Raw genomic sequence first — 6844 nt, forward strand, 5'->3', positions numbered from 1 at the left:
GCCTATTAATATTTTCCAGTTACTCAGTTTTTTTCTTGCTGGGATCCCCTGTCTCTGTGATCTTTGTTCTCTGCTTCAGTGAGATGGGCTGCTCTTGGCTAGCATACAAGATTTCCTCTTCCTTTGCTGCTCTTCTGCATTAGAGACTCTCGATCTTCCTGGCTCCCATGTATTTTGTCCGATTGCTTTATACTCTAGTCTTGCTGGAGCACATCCTGTGGAAACTTCCCAACTGGTAATTTTGGAGATAGTTTTTGTTTTGTTTTGTTTTTGTTTCTATTTTTAGAGAGGAGAATTTTTTTTTTAAGATTTTATTTATTTATTTGACAGAGAGAGAGATCACAAGTAGGCAGAGATGCAGGCCGGCAGTGGAGGGGGGAGCAGGCTCCCTGCTGAGCACAGATTCCCAATGCGGGGCTTGTTCCCAGGACCCTGAGACCATGACCTGAGACCATACCTTCGGGTAGAGGCTTTACCCACTGAGCCACCCAGGTGCCCCAAGAGAAGTTTTTGTTTTTTTTAAAGATTTTTATTTATTTGAGAGAGAGCAGAGAGCATGAGTGGGGGCGGTGGGAGGAGGAGAAGGAGAAGCAGACTCCCCGCTGAGCAGAGAGCCCAATGCCTGGCTTAATCCCAGGACCTGGGATCATGACCTGAGCCAAAGGCAGAGGCTTAACCCACTGAGCCAGCCAGGCATCCCTTGGAGGCAGTTTTTACAGAATCTTGGGAAGGGCATTCCCCATATTGAATGGAAGGTTCAGTCTAGTGTTCTGGGTTAAAAATACAGAGACTTTTTTTTTCCCGCATTGGAAAAGGCCCATAAATGTTTTTGTGGGATTGGCCTATCGGCGTTTAATCCATTTGGCCTTAGGGTGTATGTTATGACTTGATCTAAATTGATTTCCCCTTCAGATATTTAGTACTCCCCCCACCCCCCGCCCAGATTTCATGAACAAATTTCCCTTTCCTCATTGTTGCCTTTTATAATATGATACATTTAATTCTTGTGGCCTTTATCTAATTTTAGAGGAGGAGAGAGTGGAAGGAGGGGCAAAGGGAGAGAAACTCAAGCAGGCCCCAGAGCCCACCCAGCGCAGAGACCAAGGTCTGGCTTGATCTCTACCCTGAGATCATGCATGACCTGAGTTGAAATCAAGAGTCGGTTGCTTAATCGACTGAGCCATCCAGGTGCCCAATTCTTGCTGTGGCCAGGCCTTTAAATTCCTGTTATTAAAGGTTTTTTTTTTTTGTTTTATTTGTAGAGTCCCATACAGATAACCTGTGTGACCTTCAGCAAGCAGCTAACCTATTTGAACTTAATTTTCTTAACCATAATCTGGGGTCTGCCAGTTTGGCTGCTTTGTTATAAGCTGCAGAAAACAATTTTGCCTTTAGCAAAAATTAGAAAGGATGGTGGTCACACTCACTTTGCTCCTGCAGATTCATTTTCCAACATTGTCCTGGCAGTGTGTCTTTCAGGGCTGACCTCTGGGCTCCTTCACCTGGGCTTTCTTTGTGTTCTGGTTTTTGATTGTTTGGCCAGTGGTAGAAAATCAAAGCTTAGAGGTCAGAGTATCCATTTCCCCACTCTCTGCCAGCCTTTGGTAGTTACTCTCAGTGGTTTTAATCCTATTTCTGTGACTACAGACCTTGTCGTGTCCCCTCTACTGTGGTGACACAGGATTCTGGCAACACCGTACCTATTTCTTGCCCTTCGTTCTCCAGGTGCAAATGGCATTGTGTTGATGCTTCCTGGGTTTGTCACCTTCCTCAATTCCTTATTCCCCAGATATAGCTGGGCAGCAGATAATGAACTATCTTGTCATTCTGCCAGAATGAATGAAATTCAACTGTTTGGGGGCCTTTTATTTCCTTTACTAAAAATTAAAATCTTGGGGCGCCTGGGTGGCTCAGTGGGTTAAGACTCTGCCTTTGGCTCAAGTCATGATCTCAGGGTCCTGGGATTGAGCCCCACATCGGTCTCTTGGCTCAGCAGGGAACCTGCTTCTCCCTCTCTCTTTGCCTGCCTCTCTGCCTACTGGTAATCTCTGTCTGTCAAATAAATAAATAAGATCTTTAAAAAAAAAACTATTGAGGCAGCAGGCGGTTGGGCTGGCGTGGATCCTTTGCCTGTCAGGTATGTGACCTGCTCGTTGTTTTGAGGAAGAGCATAATCACTGTGTTAATCGAATGCTAAAATCAAGAAAGCATAATTCCCAGGATTTGGAAATAATGATATTATCCTGGAATGAAATGTGGGTGATGGTCTGCTAAAATAATATGTTCTATTCAACAGGGCGGTAATAATACCTGCCATAATTTTTAAGGAAATAAAAGAAATAACACTTCCTGGCACATGGTGAGGGCTCCATAGATATTGACTGCTGTTATTAGAGTGTTTTCCATATTTTCCTAAAAGAAACGTAGAAGGATATTTCATGTTTTTGAAAAGGGATGTTCTAGGGGGCTTTTCGTTGGAACTAAATTTATCAATAAAATAGAGAACAACTTCGTAGTTACTCAGATTTTATTGATCTTGTCTTTTTTTTTTTTTAAGATTTTATTTATTTATTTGACAGAGATCACAAGTAGGCAGAGAGGCAGGCAGATAGAGAGAGAGAGAGAGTGAGAGAGAAGCAGGCTCCTGCTGAGCAGAGAGCCCGATGCGGGACTCGATCCCAGGACCCTGAGATCATGACCTGAGCCGAAGGCAGAGGCTTTAACCCACTGAGCTACCCAGGCGCCCTTTTTTTTTTTTCTTTTTTAAGATTTTATTTATTTATTTGACAGACAGAGATCACAATTGGGAAAGAGGCAGGCAGAGAGAGAGAGAGGAGGAAGGAGGCTCCCTGCTGAGCAGAGAGCCCAGTGCGGGGGCTTGATCCCAGGACCCTGAGATCATGACCTGAGCTGAAGGCAGAGGCTTTAACCCACTGAGCCACCCAGGAGATCTTGTTATGTATATGTTTGTTCAAATATTTATGACTCCTCACAAAATTTTGCAATGCATTTCATCTGTCTTTTAAGTTTATTCCTATATATTTTAAGATTCCAGTTGTAGGTGAGATTTCCCTTTCCTTATGTGTAAGTTATTACAAAAAAATTGACTTTCTAAGGTGGATTAGGTTTGAAAATGGAAACATGGGGGTACCTGGGTGGCTCAGTCCGTTAAGGGTCTGCCTTCAGCTCAGGACTGTGATTCCGGGGTCCTGGGTTCGAGCCCCACATGGGGCTTCCTGCTCAGTGGGGAGTCTGCTGCTCCCTCTCTCTCTGTCCTTCCCCTGCTTGTGCATGTGCGTGCTCTCTCTCTCTCTCTCTCTCTCTCTGTCAGATAAATTAAGTCTTTATTTTAAAAAATGGAAACACAGGCGCCTGGGTGGCTCAGTGGGTTAAGCCGCTGCCTTCGGCTTGGGTCATGATCTCAGGGTCCTGGGATCGAGTTCCGCATCGGGCTCTCTGCTCAGCAGGAGCCTGCTTCCCTCTCTCTCTCTCTCTCTCTCTCTCTCTGCCTGCCTCTCTGTCTACTTGTGATCTCTCTCTGTCAAATAAATAAATAAAATCTTAAAAAAAAGAATGGAAACACAGATCCTGTCAGTACTTTACATTTGCTCTTGGCTGGTGAAGGTCTTTTAGCCCCTCAACTCTAGAGTTGGGGAGGTTTGACCAGGATTCATACTATGGAGTTGTCTTTACGGTGTTGACTGTAGGTGGCGCTGCTGCTCAGAGCAAATGCCTAAGTTTGGCAGGGAAGGAAGTTGTTTAGACTGTCGTATCCAGGAGGTCACCATGGAAAAGGTTTTGTATTCTGAAGACAGATGTGCTAAGCACCCTGCCCTACTTGTATGAGATGCTTTACATTCCAGCACCATTGGTAAACCGCATTTCCTACCTCTGGTCGGCTAACGACACATCACCTGAGCTTCCGTGGGTGATTGACTTTGGGTAAAATCTAAGCACCGGAATGTCGGTGAAAAAATAGTATTTGGGCTGTAATTGCACAGGAGTATCTTTTGTTTTAAGTTAAGAAACATTATAAAGTTTCATTTTCCATCCATTCCCCGCCCGTCTCTCAGTGGAGCCTATGTGTGAGGTTACTCCAGTTTGAACTACTCCAGGGGACATTTTATTTCTTTTACTTACACTTTTATGATACTTACTATGTTCCAGGCACTTTTCAAAGCACTTAACAAATAGAAACCCGTTTAATTCTCATAACAAGTTATGAAATAGGTCCTCTGATAATCCACATTTTATTAACATGGAAATGGAGGAACAGGGGCGTTGAGTAACTTTTCCCCAAGTCTACCAGGTGATAAATGGTGGGGGTGAAATTTGAACCCAAGCAGTCTGGCTCCAGAGTTAGTAGTGCTCTAGTAACGAGTCATCTAAAATTAATGCTCTCCTTCCTTGCCTACCTCTTTTTAATTGCTGTCCCTTCATTTTTTCTTATATGATTTTACTTATTTTTTATTTTGATATTATCACAAACTTCAAAATTGGAGTACAATACAAAGAACTTCTTTCCCCTTCACTATTTGAGACTATGTAGTTGACCCCTCCCATCACCCCAAATCCTTGAGTGTATATTTCTTGCAAACGACATTTTCCTATGTAACTGTTACACACTATCAAAATCAGGGAACTACTGATATATTACATCTTGTTCTCAGATACTGTTCAACTTTAGCCCCTTGTATCAGTAATCTTCTTTATACCAAAAGGAGCTGTGTTATTCTAGCTACTTTTTCTTTGGGTTTTTTGTTTGTTTGTTTGTTTGGGTTTTTTTTGGCTTTTATAACCATGACTTTTTTTTTTTTTTTTTTTTAAGATTTTACTAATTTGAGAGGAAGAGCACAGAAGGAGAAGCAGATTCCCACTGAGCAGAGAGCCCCACATGGGGCTCAATTGTGGGACCCTGAGATTATGACTGGAGCTGAAGATAGGCACTTGACTGACTGAGCCACCCAGCCACCCCAACCATGACACTTTAGAAATTACAACTTACTTGGTAGAATGCCCCTGAACTTGGTGTTTGCTCATGAGAATATTCGGGTTTAAGGTTTGTGTTGTAAGGGGTGCCTAGGTGGCTCAGTGGGTTAAGCATCTGCTTTGGCTCAGATCGTGATCTCAGGGTCCTGGAAATAAGCCCCACATTGGGCTCCCTGCTCAGCAGGGCGTCTGCTTCTCCCTCTGCCTCTCCCCCTGCTCATGCACTCTTTCTCTTGTGCACAAATAAAATCATACAAAAAAACTGTGGTAGAGCAATACAGTCACAGAAGTGATGCTGTTTGCCTCACTGCATCTTTTTTTTAAATTACTTTTATTAACATGTAATGTATTATTTGCCGCAGGGGTACAGGTCTGTGAATCGTCAGGCTTACACATTTCGCAGCACTCACCATATAACATACCTTCCCCAATGTCCATAACCCAGCCACCCTCTCCATACCCCTCTCGCCCCAGCAACCCTCTGTTTTGTGAGATTAAGAGTCTCTTATGGTTTGTCTCCCTCCCAATCCGATCTTATTTCATTTTTTTTTCCTTTCTTACCCCCCACAACCCGCTGCCCTGCCTCTCAAATTCCTGATATCAGGGAAATCATATGATAATTGTCTTTCTCTGATTGACTTATTTTGCTCAACATAATACCCTCTAGTTCATCCACGCCGTTGCAAATGGCAAGATTTCATTTCTTTTGATGGCTGCCCAATACTCCATTGTACATATTTGCCACATCTTCTTTATCCATTCATCTGTTGATGGACATCTAGGTTCTTTTCCGTAGTTTGGCTATTGTGGACATTGCTGCTGTAAACATTTGGGTGCACATGCCCTTTTGGATCACTACATTTGTATCTTGGGGTAAATACCCAGTAGTGGCCTCACTGCATCTTAATAGGTGGGGTGTGGTTGCCATTTGTCTATTACAGAGGATGTTCATGTAGCTCTCACAGGGTGTTGTCTGCTGGCATTCTCCATTGTAAAACATTTCTTTTATCCTTTGTACATGAATGTCTTTCGTGGGGAGGTACTTTGAAACTATGTACGCGGCCTGTTTTTCCCTCAGATTTTATGTTTATTTACTTACATTTGTATGTTTTTATGTTTTCCTCTTTTAGCCAATAAGTTACATGCTCAGAATAAATTTTGATACCTGATTTGGCCAGCAGGATACCCGTGAAACTAGCTTCTGTGTTCTCTTGATGTGTTCTCATTCTTCTTCAGTCCCTGCTTGCCTTTTTGAAGCAAGATGTTCTGGGTGGTTCTTGTAGTTACCTGCCCCAGCCCTGGAATCAGCCATTTTCTCAAGCCATTTAGTCAAGAATCCTATTTAGAAGCCAAGACATATCAACATGAAGATTTCAGTGCTGTCAGATCCTCACAGTGGACAGAGTTGGGAAATACACGGACGTACAACCTTTCTACATCTGGACAACCATGGGGTCACATCAGAACTTCACAAATCCAGTCCAACATCACAGTGCTTGTTCAGTTTTCGCCCTTCCAGGATTTGCTGCTTTTGTCTCTGATTGTTAGAAACCTGCTTCCTAGGACCCTTGATCCTTGTTCTGGTTGATTTCACCAATCCCCTCTTCCCCCAAGGACACCCTTCTCACCTCATCCTGGTTCTCAGGGCGCTGGACTTGCCCTCACCGTGGACGTCTTCCTCACCCAGCTCAGCCTGAGACACCTACCCACAGCTACCTCCCACATGAGGACATCCTTCTTACCCATTGAATGGCTTTAGGATTGCACTGTTGAGGAAGAGAGACAAAGAGGACCTGACCTCTTCTTAAATGTGCAGTTTCAATTCTAATTCCAAATGGTATTTAGGTGCCCCCCA

The sequence above is a fragment of the Enhydra lutris genome, unplaced genomic scaffold, assembly GCF_002288905.1.
Source record: "Enhydra lutris kenyoni isolate GAN:26980312 unplaced genomic scaffold, ASM228890v2 scaffoldscaffold19, whole genome shotgun sequence".
In the NCBI taxonomy this organism is placed as follows: domain Eukaryota; kingdom Metazoa; phylum Chordata; class Mammalia; order Carnivora; family Mustelidae; genus Enhydra; species Enhydra lutris.